This window comes from Ceratotherium simum, chromosome 8 (assembly GCF_057802395.1).
Source record: "Ceratotherium simum simum isolate JZ-2026a chromosome 8, ASM5780239v1, whole genome shotgun sequence".
Classification (NCBI taxonomy): domain Eukaryota; kingdom Metazoa; phylum Chordata; class Mammalia; order Perissodactyla; family Rhinocerotidae; genus Ceratotherium; species Ceratotherium simum.
Genome location: NC_141907.1, coordinates 48461502 through 48475962, shown reverse-complemented (window position 1 = coordinate 48475962; position 14461 = coordinate 48461502). Strand labels below are relative to the sequence as shown.

Below are 14461 nucleotides of genomic sequence, written 5' to 3'. Positions count from 1 at the left end.
TATTTTTAATGTCATCTTCCAACAGTATCTGCTGACAAAGTAATACATTTTTATTTGTTGCCATATAATTTTTCTTGTGTGATTTCAGACATTTTTACCACAGCAGGAAGAACTAGGGTGTCTCTAACAATTTTATTCCTTCCCTGCAGGAAATCTCAAACAAGACTTCTAAACATTTATCATAAAGTTTAGTGAAAATTTGTAAATGACTAGATGGAGCATGACTTTAAATATGGCTGAAAAACCCAGAGGTTTGCATTTGTGTTCTAGTTGTTAAGTTATTAAAAGTCTTGCTATTCATGTTGCTGTGTACTATCATTAACCTACACCTCAAGACAAAATATGTTCTTAGAACATGTTTAATCACTTATGATATGAGATAAATCTCTATTTAATAGTCTTGACTATTTTAAGTTTTCAGCCATTTTTAATAAATCTGAGTAGATTATCAATGTTTATATCATATAATGAATCTGAAAACTATCCTATAATAGGAGTAGGGAAAATGTCAGCTCTGCAATTTTTTTTTATTGTTGACTTGAGCATGTATTAATCAAATAATTTTTATTTTGTAATGTTTAGTTAACACTTGATAAAATCAATTGTCTAAATATGAGGACTAGTCTAGTTAAAAATTGACAATCAATGCACTTATCCAAACACATGTAACATCAGTACACTAAAATACTCTTAAAAACAAACACTGCCACCAAAATTCAATGAGATGCCACCTGACATCCATCAGGATAGCTATAATCAAAATGACAATAATAACTTTTGGCAAGGATATAGTGAAATTGGAACACTCATACGTTTCTGGTGGAAATGTAAAATGGACCAGCCACTTGCGGTAGTAGTTTGGAAGTTCCTTAAAAGGTAAAACATACAGGGCTGGCTTGGTGGGATAGTGGTTAAGTTTGCCCACTCAGCTTTGACAGCCTAGGGCTCGCAGGTTTGGATCCCGGAAGCAGACCGGCACACCACACATCAAGCCATGCTGTGGTAGCATTCGATATACAAAATGGAGGAAGACTGGCACAGATGTTAGCTCAGGGACAATCTTCCTCAAGCAAAAAGAGGAAGATTGGCAATGGATGCTAGCTCAGGGCCAACCTTCCTCATCAAAAAAAAAAAAAAAAAAAAAAAAAGAAAGGTAAAACATACAGTTACCATATGACCCAGCAATTCCACCTCAGGTATATATCCAAGAGAAAGGAATACATATGCCTATACAAAAACTTGTACAGGAATATTCATAGCAGCAGTATTAATAACATCCAAAAAGTATAAAAAGCCCAATGCCCATCAACAAACAAATGGATAAATGAAATGTAATATATCCATACAATGGAATATTATTCACACATAAAAAGAAATTAAGTACTGATTCACACAACAAAGGTGAAACTTAAAAATATTATGTTCAGTAAAAAGGGCAGATACAAAAGGCCACACATTGTATGATTCCATTTATATGGTAAACCCACAGAGGCAGAAAGTATATTAGTGATTGCCAGGGGATGGGGTAATGGGGAGTAACTGAGCATGGGTACAAGGTTTCTTTTAGGAATTATAAAAAGGTTCTATATTAGTGGTGATAGTTACAGAAGATTGTGAATGTACTAAAAACCACTAAATTGCACACTTTAAAAGAGTGAATTTATGGTATATGAATTATATGTCAATTAAAAAACAAGGAAGCAAACACTGTCAATCACTTAACACTGTAAAAATCCCTATAATTCCTCCAGAAATTTCATATTTGGGGGCCTGCAGCAGTCCTTATATTAAGTATTATGAGGTCTTAATTCTTTCTCATATTTCTTCATGAAAATAAATATCAGGAGAGGTTCTGAAATTTTCTTCTCACAACCTTATGGATACCCTAAGCACTCTAGAGACATCTAGGCTGGCAAATTAAGCTTTAGTATGGCAAACATGATATTGCACAGGCTGTTCCAAACCCTACTTTTCTAGACTCATCTCCTACCACATGTGTAATCCTTCAGCCTATGGAAATATCAATGGAAATATCAATCCTTCAATGGCCATCATTTGCTCCTTTATGCACCTTTCACAAGCTAGTCTGTTGGCCTGGATGACCTCACCTTCCCTGCCTCAACAACCCCTCAGTGAATTTCACAACTTGCATGAAGGTTTCAAGAGCCTCCAGCCAAAGTGACCTACTCCCACCTTTGTTTCCTTAGCTCCCACCTAGTTTGTCATTGACGCTTCAAAACGTATACAATATTTCCTACAGAGCGTCATATCTTTCCCACTAGTGTCTAGTTTCTCCAGAGCAAGCACATCTAAGTCATGCTTGGCTTAATTTTAAAAAAAGATGATTGAATCAACCTGGTTTTGTTAATTTAACTTTTTTCACTAAGTACCAAAAAACTCATTTCATATTCAAGTCAGTAAAAGGATGTCTGCAAAATTTATATGTTAATGTATAGATAAGCTAGTGAGTACAAATAGAGGAAATACAATCATATCTACTCTGGAAAATAGGAATAATAATAATTGATTGCATATATGAATGAATGTGCAGAAGAAAGCAGTGACAAAGAAATTAAGGCAAAAATATCTAAAATAAGGAATATCAATTGGAAAATTTAGTGCCTACAAAGGTGAGTGCAATGTTTTTATAGTCTTAAGTCACTCAGTATTCTTAGAGTAAAAAGAAAAATACAGAATCTTCAAATAGATTTATAATGATTTATACTACATACCACTTACATCAAGTCAAAATTAAATGAACATGAATTATTTTAATATGAAGAAAAATAAGAAAGTTAATATTTCTACTTTTAAGTGGTATATTTATGGTAATTTACACTCGAACATTACGAAGTCACTTTACAGAAATTAACTTCGGTAACTTCAAAAAGAAAGGAAATTCCAATTTTACTATTGATTGATTGATTAATAAAAAGGTCTGTTTTGCCTTCAAGTGATTTGCTGAAGAAGATGCAAATATATGCACTGGCCTAAGGTTATACTCCTTGAAGTCTTTTATGTCGCACTCCATAAATATATTTGTGATAAATAAAAACATTACTTCTGAAAATAATTTGCTTTATGTTGGTGCTGTAAAATGAATACATTTTATTTCCTAATATTCATATTCACCATCTTGGATATGTAACTGAGAGCAAATGGAATGAATTAAACAAAAGTGACTTGAATAAATTGTGTTGGTATACATGTACCAATTTAAAAATTCTGAATCGTTATTCCATATTACCTAAAATAGTAATATAGCTACATGCCTTTTGAAAGGGTCAGCGAGCTATTAAAATTATTTATTTTTAGTAGCCCATTTATTTTTCATATAGCTGGAGTAAACTTCCTCATAATAGCAAATACTTTGAAGTATATTACTTACCTATTCGTTCATAAGAAATGTCAAATTATTTTTCAAAAACATACAAAATTCCATTTTAGTAACTCATTAAACAATACACAGAATTTTCAGTATGATGCTCATAAAAGCACATACTAACTTGAATATAAACATATTAAATACACTTTGAAATTACTAACAATTTTGATTGGCAACAATAATCTAATAATTACCTTAACTTGTTCTTCAGTTGCTAAAAATCCATGTTTTTTTCCTCCGATTTACTGAACATTTAAACATTTCTGTAAAAAAAAAAAATTAGATGATGAGAAAAACATATAGTTTTTTTATGGTTATAGTTGTAGAACTATTTGAGTAGACATATATTTGTTATTGCTTGTCAAGTATCTTTTTTTCCACCATGCTTGGGATATAGCAGCAGAACTACGGTATTAAAAAAAGTTCAATTTACAGGTGACACATCTTCCTGCACCATCTAATTTACTACAATTTTCACTGGGAACAGTTAATGAATTTAGTAGGTATGGAATTTGAATATTTTCCTATTTAAAAGAATATGCAATTTTTTAAAATAAATTCTGAAATTTCCAAGAAATTTTCTGGTTTCTTGCAACAGGCACTTCTAGCTAAGATCCTGGGATGTGTTTACTCACTTATACCATTAGAACTGCTGCAGAAAAAAAAAATTGAGAAACACCTTAGTATATCTTGCTACTTAATCATACATACACGCACAAACACACAAGTACACATGCTCTGTGTATTTATGTGTAGTATATATATATATATATATATACACACACACACATATACAGAGACTGTGATTACAATATTTAAACAAATTCAGATTTTAATAATATCAGAAGAGTTTACCTAAATAATAGATTTACAGGATTTTTGTGGTCTTCATTTTCTTTAAATTGCCATATTTTCTATTTCTTTTATTATTAAATAATATCAATAGGCCAGATATTTTACAAGAAAAGAAGTAATGTACTTCAAAGTATTTTCTTTGGGATTTCAAAGTCTTCTAATAGTTCTGCAGCTGGTCATATCAGTTTTTGAACTTTCTATCCAGTGAGTCCATTTAAGTGCTTTATACAAACATCCGCTGCATTAATTATTATGATCTTCGGTATTTATTATGCTATTAGGAGTATTATGCTATTAGCAAAAAGCTAAGTAATCATATATGTGCCAAAACAAAAACAAAATCCATCATCTATCCTAGAATCTTGTCCCCGAATGAATAAGAACTCAGAGATGGGCAGAAAGTCATTAGCATAAAATTAAAATTGAGTTCTCCTTTACAGAATCACTATAGATTACCATCAGATATATATGAAAATAAATTGGTGGAAAAATAATCACTACTAAAGCATTATATTTTATCTGAAGAACTTAAAATATTAGAGCAATGGGAACTCACTATATTTTTACTAGTGATTGTCCACCCATATTGGGCCAATTAATGAGATTTTGTACCACAAGAGCAATCCAAGTCCATATTTGAATGGCATGCCTGACTACTTGAACAGGCAACTGAAAGTAATTTTTTAATCAACTTCCTGAATTTCCATGCACAACCATTCTTTCAACAAATTAAGCATGTTCCTTCAATAATTTTTGGCTGTTTACAAGGTATTCTTCCCTGGGTTTTGAAGAACAAGCATTCTCCATCTTGCAAATATTCTACATATCTGAACAATCATGGGTAATGACAGCACAGGCTCTCCTACAAATATCCTCACTCTTTAGATCTTTTTTTCTCTCATTTAGGAAATACATTCTGAAATCCAAACATGACATTAAACAAGTTCTCCCTGATATCACCAGAGCCACTCCGCCACAGACAGGACCAATCATATCTTCCCTGATGCTCCCATACCTCTTTGTATATTCTTCCATTTTGCTGAACCCTACACTTATAATATAGATTGCTTATAGTGTGAATTGTTTGACAAGAGCAACCGTGACTACTTCTTCAACTTGTATTATCCCTCCCTAAAGAACCACGCAACTAATGGGGACTCAAAAATGCTGACTGGGTGAACAAAGCATTTACATTTTTTTAAGTTAAAAAAATTAAGTGGCCGGCCCTGTGGCCTGGTGGTGAAGTTCAGTGTGCTCTGCTTCGGCAGCCCAGGTTTGGTTCCCAGGTGCGGACCTATACCACTTGTCGGTGGGCAGGCTGTGGCAGCAACGCACGTAGAAAATAGAGGAAGATTAGCACAGATGTTAGCTCAGGGCTAATCTTCCTCACCAAAAAAAAATTAATAATAATAAAATAAATAAAATTATTTATTGGAAATTGTATTGGCTTCATATAAATTGAGACCAAAAACAAAAATGCACCATTATATTTGTCAACAAAATGAATTTGTTTACATAACTATCTTTATAGGTCCTTTTCCTCTTTCTTTTTGTACAGAAGAACAGAGAATCTTCAATTTACAGTTTGGCTATTCAACATCTCAGTGCTTCACTTAATTACAGCCACTTAAGGCACTTAAAGAGTTAGTACACGACTCAGAGGAAAGAATAAACTTACACAGGGTCATAGCCTCCTTATGAGGAAGAAGGCCAGGTCTGAGGCAAAACACAGGGATGGAAAAAGGGAGTAGACAGGTGAAGGGAACAGAAAACCAGAGAAGGGCAGGAAAAGGTATCATATCAAGCGATATTTTTCCATCAGTATAAAGTAATAAGGCTGAATTTTTTTTCTACTTAGTAAACTTGATCTAAAAGGGATTTTAAAAAGGAGCTACTAGAATTATTTGTGAGTAATGTGACTACTTCAAAGGAAAGCTCTCATTGGAGGATATAAAAATTTGGTTGTTTTGGATGAAAATGAATCCATACAAATTTATTTTCATTATTATTCAAAAGGGACACACAAAGCAATTCACCAGCAATTATTGTAATTCGCTCCAGGTCTTCCAAATTAGATGGAAACACTTTGAGTAGAAATACCAAATTGCTTTAATTGAAAATTAAAAGTTAGGGGCCAGCCCAGTGGCGTGGTGGTTAAGTTGGCAAGCTCCACTTTGGCAGCCCAGGGTTCACAGGTTCGAATCCCAGGCTCAGACCTACACGCTGCTCATCAGGCCATGCTGTGGCAGGTGTCCCACATATAAAGTAGAGGAAGGTAGGCACAGATGTTAGCTCAGGGCCAATCTTCCTCAGCAAAAAGAGGAAAACTGGCAACAGACATTAGCTCAGGGCCAATCTTCCTCACTAGAAAAAAAAAAGAATAAACTTTAAAAAAAAAAATTAAAAGTCAAATTAATCTCTGCTTTAGATAAAACCTTGTAAACAAACACATACATAAGACATCAAAAATGGAAAATAAAATATCAAGTTTCAATTCATCAATTAAAAAAAAAAGAGGGGGCCAGCCCCGTGGCTTAGCAGTTAAGTGCGCGCGCTCCGCTACTGGCGGCCTGGGTTCGGATCCGGGCACGCACCGACGTACCACTTCTCCGGCCATGCTGAGGCCGTGTCCTACATGCACCAACTAGGGGGATGTGCAACTATGACATACAACTATCTACTGGGGCTTTGGGGGGAAAAAAAAAGAGGAGGAGGATTGGCAATGGATGTTAGCTCAGAGCCGGTCTTCCTCAGCAAAAAGAGGAGGATTAGCATGGATGTTAGCTCAGGGCTGATCTTCCTCACAAAAAAAAAAACAAAAAAAAACAGGAACACATGATAAAGATAAATGTTCAAGTTAAATTATCTAATTTTGAAATACAAAGTTGAAAAAGTAGAGCAACTTCATTCCTTTATCGAATATTTACTTAGTGCCCAGGCACTGTTCTAGGTATTGTAGATGCAGGAGTGAGCTGGACAGACAAAAATAGCGCTCACAAAGTTTACATTTACATTCTAGCTGCAGAATAAGAACAAAATGAAAACCAGAGAGACTTTATATTCTTCAGATACCTTTTTAAGTTTTTAAACACTTTCTATTTTTGAACATCTTGTTTATATTCTCATTTAACCTGAAAAATTTTTTTAAGGTTTTAAACACTTTATTTCTATTCTCATTTAACCTTTCTAAAAATCCTCTGAGCTTAGTGTGAACATTACCTACTTTATTTTACAAATAAATATTCTGAGAGTCATTGACTGGCAAAGCCAGAATTTGAATGCAAGTAGTGCAGATTCAGAGTCTAAACCCTCAAGTTTCTCAAATAGCATTGTCCTGATTATTACTGTCCATATTTGATAAGAGGATGTTTATAATGAAAAACAGAAAATAAGCTCCCTTAAATGAATTTCAGGAAATAATCATCTCAGAATTTCATAACACCGATTAATATTAGAAAGTACCTTCACACTCTGATATTTAAACGAGATTCCAGGCAATCCCAGTAAAATTAGTCTGGAATTAAGATGAAAAGATATTTTACTGTCTTCGTCTGTGTGGCACTAATTCCAAAATTATTTGACCTCTCCCACTGAACTGTCCAGTAAAGGTTCATGAGGCAATGAAGAAGTCACATGAACAAACATATTTTAAACAGATCATTCTGGTGTCAGTTAAAAGATGGCTTTGCAGTCTAAGATGATGATATTTTTTAAAAGGTCAGTGAGAATTGAGATAAAAAAATACAATGCATTAGAGAAATCTAATCTGAGGCAGTTTTTTTGGTTTTTGGTTTTATTGTCTATGAGAGTTAGTCCTTAAAGCAGTTTTAGAACTAAACAAATAGTTAAACATGGGGTCCCACAATATTATTATCTGTAAAAAGAAGTATATAGCCATCATATCTATCATTTCAAATTATCTAGCAGTTAAATAAGAAAATATGAGACAAAGCTCTATAAATAGACACATTAACTGCATTTATGACATTCCACCTCCACATCTTCAACTAGGCCTTCACATGTTATCTTATTCCTCATGATGTTCAAATCATTTTTCCAACTACCCCCTTTCAGTCTCTCAAGCTACTAGTCTATGAGATATCTTCAGATATCTTCTACTTTCATTTCTTATTGATAACCATCATCATGTCATCCTATTAGTCTCTCTATAGAGTATTCACATTTGGTTTTCACACCTGTTTCCAATACCATAATCCTCACAGCCATGTAAAGTAGGCAGAGAAGGAATTTTTCCTATTTTACAGATTAGAAAGCTGTAACTCATAAAGATTATTGAGGGTATCACGTGATAGTGCCAAGATGAGATTCCAAGACATGTTACTCTTAGTTTGGCTGCCTGCCACTACATCACATCACCACTGGCCCCTACACCTGACATATTGCATAGCACCATTTTATCCCCTCTCAAAGCTACCTTGCAAACAGTTGCCAGAATAATCTGACACCTCATTTTCCTCATGATAATTTTCTGCTTAGTAATCCACAAAAGCACTCTATTGCTTTCCACAGAATCTGGCTTTCCAGACCCTCTACAGGATGAAAACATTCTTTTCTATTACAAACATCTTTTTGACGCTACTCTATTCCACCAAAAAGAATTTCCACATCAGCCACCTTGGGTTGCTGACTGGCTCCTCAGACAGATTATTCCAGATAGAGTGGCTTGTTAATGCAATCCCTTGTACCAAGAATGCTCTCCGCACTTCTCTACACTTATGCTTTAATACCATGCTAACACTATGCTAAGATCTCAAGCTCCCATGAAATCAGCCTCAACACTTTGAGCACAAACACATCTATCTCTAAACTCCTGGTGTATTTTAAATCAGGAGTACAAAGTTTAGTCCTAAATGCACCATATTTTCCATGGGTGATCGTTCACAGGACCCAGGAATATAAGCCATTATATAAAGGAGAGTACCTTGTGACAGAATTTTAAAAGATAAAACTGGACAAAATTATCAAAAACTGCTTCAGGACTACAAAAATTAACCAGTCATCCAACAAATTAAGTGTTTATACCAGAAAAACTACTCTGCTCTTGGTACAATCAGTGGGGATTCTGTGCCATTTTTGCCTGGGTATTCTACCATCTCTCCTCCATCTCCGCCTAGACTTTTAGGTCATGAAACGAATCTTGATAAATTTAAAGGACTGAAATCATATAAAGTGAGTTGTCTAACCAAAACAGGGTTAATATCAAAATTAAAAAAAAAAAAATTTGGAAATCCCTGAATATTCAGAAATTAAAAAAAAAAATTCTAAATATCCCATGCATCAAAGAAGAAATCTCAAGAGAAATTAGAAAATATTTTCAACTGAAGGAAAACTAAAGCACAGCATATCAAAATTTTTTGAATGCAGTTAAAGCAGTGCTTAAAAGCAAATTATACATTTAAACGCCTATATTAGAAAAGAAAGTTCGCAAATCAATAACCGAAGCTTCCACCTTAAGCAAGTAAGAAAAGGAGAGCAAACTAAATGCAAAGTAAGCAAAAAAAAAAAAAAAGAGAGAATAATAAAGGAAAGAATGTGCAATGTTGACTAGAAGACCAATGTTAAAATGAAAACACTCCCAGTAGTTATTTATTTTACATTATGAAAAATCCCTTACCTTTTCTAGCCCTTAGTATCTTCATCTTTAACGTGATAATTAGAATAAATTACTCAAAGGAGTAAAGGGCATTTTGTACAGTGACAGATGGTAATTAGTGTTTGGGTGGTAAACATGATGTAGTCTACACAAAAATCAAAATATGATGATGTACACCTGAAATTTATATAATGTTATAAACCAATGTTATCTCAATAAATAAATAAATAAAAAGAATAAATTACTCAACTTTCTTCCTCATTGAAAACATATAATTGATATTTTTTGGAACAGCCAACAGATCTATAAAGGATAGAAATAATAAACAGCACATGGACAACTCATAGTTTATTATTAGGGGAAAAGGACTGCAGATAATACAAAACAGAGAATAATCCTCAAAGCTTAATCAATATATTACCCAAAATTTTCACTTATAAAAGGCTGAACTTCTTATATTTTGTTTAGATAAGTATCAAAATAAGTTATAATTAATGCAAGATAAGGGAATAAATTTATTATGGTGACAGTCAGTTTGCCTGCTTGTGTACAGAGGATAGGATAGGATAGGACAGGCAAAAGTAGGCTAGGACAGTATAGGCAAGGGAAGGACCCTTAATCAGTGTCTAATATATCCACCCAGCCCCTGTGCAATATTGAAGATTAGAGCAGTATCTATAGTCAAAGTTCTTGCCCTCATAGAGAAGAGTTTTTGTTTATTAAAATCAAAACCAAAGATAAGGCCTTTTATTTATTTCCTTTAGCTTGCAATTTAATCACACAGAGATAGTTTCTGCCCTCACAGAAATGGCAATGTCCTGATTAATCAGTTAATCAGAAGTCCAGGGCATACATAACACCAAAACTCTCATCCCAGCAGGTACTCGGCTAAGGCATTGGACTTGAATGGTAATGCTTCCAGAGATCTGTTTCTGCTGTACTCTTTCAGCATTTATAAAGATACCAAACGGCAAGGACATTCTTCTCACCCAAGTATCCAGAACTACCCAAAGCTTTCATAGCCATAACCACCTCTTTCTTCGAATTTAGCCTAGGAGTGATTCACAGATGCTTTAGGTTGTTCCTACGTAAAGGAGTATTCAACTATTGCCGTATGGCATAATAAGGGAGAAAATGTGACCTGCTGTGAATAATTCACCATCAGAAGGAGTTCTAGTGTTCTACCATATACAGGAAAATGAGAAGCTTAATACGATGGGAGAAAAGATGATAAAATACACAACAGACGTATTGAAGGCTAGAACCAATGAAGTAGCTAGAAAAGGACTCAGTTTATAATGTAGATTCAATGGGGGTAAAATGGATTAATGGCTGGGGGCAGAAGGGTTTCCTGCTGTCCTTTTAACACTTCTGCATTACAAGCAGTCAGCAGCCCATTGCTATAACCCTAAGAAGACTTGGTGGTCTTCCAGGAAGATTATTTCCTCAGCAATGTATGTTTTTCCTTTCTCCACTTGAGAAATAGCTTTCAAGTTATCAATATAAAAAGCAATCATTATTAATCTGTGTTTTTACCCCTCAAAAATGGCTACATTATGACTGTAATTACACATAACATATTTGAATCCTAATCATGGTTTCCAAATTCTATAGTAATAGGAGTTATCAAGCTTCTTTCATTTGTAATAAAATGTGCCTACTCTCTATACTTTTAAATAATCATTTTCTAGTAGAACACACTGAAATCCACCCTATTACTTTTATAATGAAATAATAATTGTTAAAAAGTACATATATTTATATGTTCTATGACAGAACAGTTCAAAATAATTTTAACAGTTTGCTTTATAAGTAACAAAAATATAACAATTTAGTATTTAAGAAGTTTCATTAAGAAGAGGATTATATAGATCAATGTGCATTTGTTTCAACTTCAGTAGCAATATAGTGAATTTTGAATAATTAATATTTTTCAAAATACAGAGGAGTTAAGGAAAAAATGTAGTCTCAGAATTTCTACTAAAAGAGGAAATTACAATTCATAAATTTTATAGAATTAATTTTCAAAATACACATCATCCAAATGACACTGATTGCTATTGCTTGTTTGAATATGCAGTTTAAAGCTCACATATGTTTCCTTCTTTTTCTAAGGTGGATATACAAAGAGAAAAAAATACCTTGTTCTTTACAATAGATGTACTTTTGTTTTTATTTTTTTTATTGAGGTAACATTGGTTTATAACATTATATAAATTTCAGGTGTACATCATTATATTTCGACTTCTGTATAGATTGCATCATGTTCACCACCAAAAGTCTAGTGGCCATCCGTTACCATACACATGTGCCCCTTTACTCCTTTCATTCTCCCCTTCCCCTCTGACAACCACCACTCTGTTCTCCGCATCTACGTGTTTGTTGTTGTTTTATATTCCACATGAGTGAAATCGTAAGATATTTGGGGGCCAGCCCTGTGGCTTGGCGGTTAAGTGCACGCGCTCCGCTGCTGGCGGCCGGGTTCGGATCCTGGGCGCACACCGACGCACCTCCTCTCCGGCCATGCTGAGGCCGCGTCCCACATACAGCAACTAAAAGGAAGTGCAACTGTGACATACAACTATCTACTGGGGCTTTGGGGGAAAAATAAATAAATAAAAATTATAAAAAAAAAAAAGTAAGATATTTGACTTTTTCCATCTGACTTATTTGGCTTAGCATAATACCCTCGAAGTCCATCCATGTTGCCACAAATGGCAAGATTTCATCTTTTTTATGGCTAAGTAGTATTCCAGTGCGTGTGTGCATGTGTGTGTGTCTTCTTTATCCATTCTTCTGTCAATGGGCACTTAGGTTGTTTCCAAGTCTCGGCTATTGTGAATAATGCTGCAATGAACATAGAGGTGCATATATCTTTTCTAATTAGTGTTTTTCTGTTCTTTGGATAAATGGGTGCTAGAAATAGCTGGGTTATATGGTAGTTCTATTTTTAATTTTTTGAGGAATCTCTATATTTTTCTCCATACTGGGTGCACCAGTTTACATTCCCAACCAGCAGTGTACAAGGGTTCCCTTTTCTTCACATCATCTCCAACACTTATTTCTTTCTCTTTTTAATGACAGTCATTCTGACAGGCATGAGATGATGTCTCATTGTGGTTTTGATGTGCATTTCCCTAATAATTAGTGATGTTAAACATCTTTTCATATGCCTGTTGGCCATCTGTATATCTTCTTTGTAAAAATGTCTGTTCAGATCCTCTGCCCATTTTTAATTGGGTTGTTTGCCTTTTTGTTATTGAGTTCTATGAGTTCTTTATATATTTTTTACATTAACCCCTTATCAGATCTATGATTTGCAAATATCTTCTCCCAACTGGTAGGTTGTCTTTTCATCTTATTGATGATTTCTTTTGCCATGCAGAGGCTTTTTAGTTTGACGTGGTCCCATTTGTTTATTTTTGCTTTTGTTCCCTTGCTTGAGGAGACATTCAAAAAGATACTGTTAAGACTGACGTCAAAGAGCATACTGTCTATGTTTTCTCCTAGGAGTTTTAGGGTTTTGGATCTTACATTCAAGTTTTCAATCCATTTTGAGTTAATTTTTGTGCATGGTGTAAGATAGTGGTCTACTTTCATTCTTGTGCATGTGGCTGTCCAGTTTTCCCAAAACCGCTTATTGAAGAGACTTTCCTTTCTCCATTGGATGTTCTGGCTCCTTTGTCAAAAATTAGCTGTCCATTCAGGTGTGGGTTTATTTCTGGGCTCTCAATTCTGCTCCACTGATCTATATGTCTGTTTTTCTGCCAGTACCATGCTGTTTTGACTACTACAACTTTGTCACATACTTTGAAATCAAGAAGTGTGATGCTTCCAGCTTTATTCTTTTTTCACAGGACTGTGTCAGTTATGCAGGGTCTTTTTTTGTTCCATACAAATTTTAGGATTCTTTGCTCTAGTTCCACGAAAAATGTTGTTGGGACTTTGATAGGGATTGCATTGAATCTATAGATTGCTTTAGTATGGACATTTTAACTATGTTAATTCTTCTAATCATAGATGTATTTTTGAAAAGTTGTATATAAATTAATTCACTTTGAATGTATTAGAGATATTTGCTATTTAAATGATCTCTAAATAATTTTTAAATACAATGCATAATAATCAGCTTTCAATGTATATTATTTAAACACTCTACAATCGCTCCATCTCCTTTCCTTTGACACCAACCAAACCAACACCAGAGGCTAACCTGAAACATAGGTGCTGGGACAATATCAACCAGAATAACTTAGAGAGTACACTTTCTGATTTATATGGGAATTATCTCTGAATTACGGACGTAAGATATCGTTTCATGTTTTATTTCTGGTTCAAAATTTAAACAAGAAACTTTAAAAATGCAATGAAACAGAAATGCTGAAATATGAAAACATCTTTTTCTTTAAACATTATGCTCTCCTTAATTATCTGGTGTTTAGTTCACAAAAATGTACTTTCCCTTCATGGCTAATTTAGACAAGTAAAATAGTTTAATCTCAAACTATTCCATATAGGGAAAATAGCCTAAGAAAAGTTACTTTGCCAATGCATGCTCCCAAATATTTTCTACAGACTTCGTAACTGAATTTTTTTAAAAAGAGTAA

The 14461-nt window shown here is 34.0% G+C and overlaps 1 protein-coding gene across 18 annotated transcripts in view; it reads right to left on the bottom strand.

Annotated features, from left to right (window-relative positions):
- ADGRL3 (adhesion G protein-coupled receptor L3) overlaps positions 1-14461 on the bottom strand; it is an 812769-nt gene that overhangs the window by 636881 nt on the left and 161427 nt on the right. For all 18 annotated transcript variants that reach the window (XM_087434392.1, XM_087434383.1, XM_087434386.1 and 15 more), the window contains one exon: positions 3580-3648. The gene's annotated coding sequence lies outside the window, so the exon portion shown is untranslated. The remainder of the gene's footprint in view (positions 1-3579; positions 3649-14461) is intronic.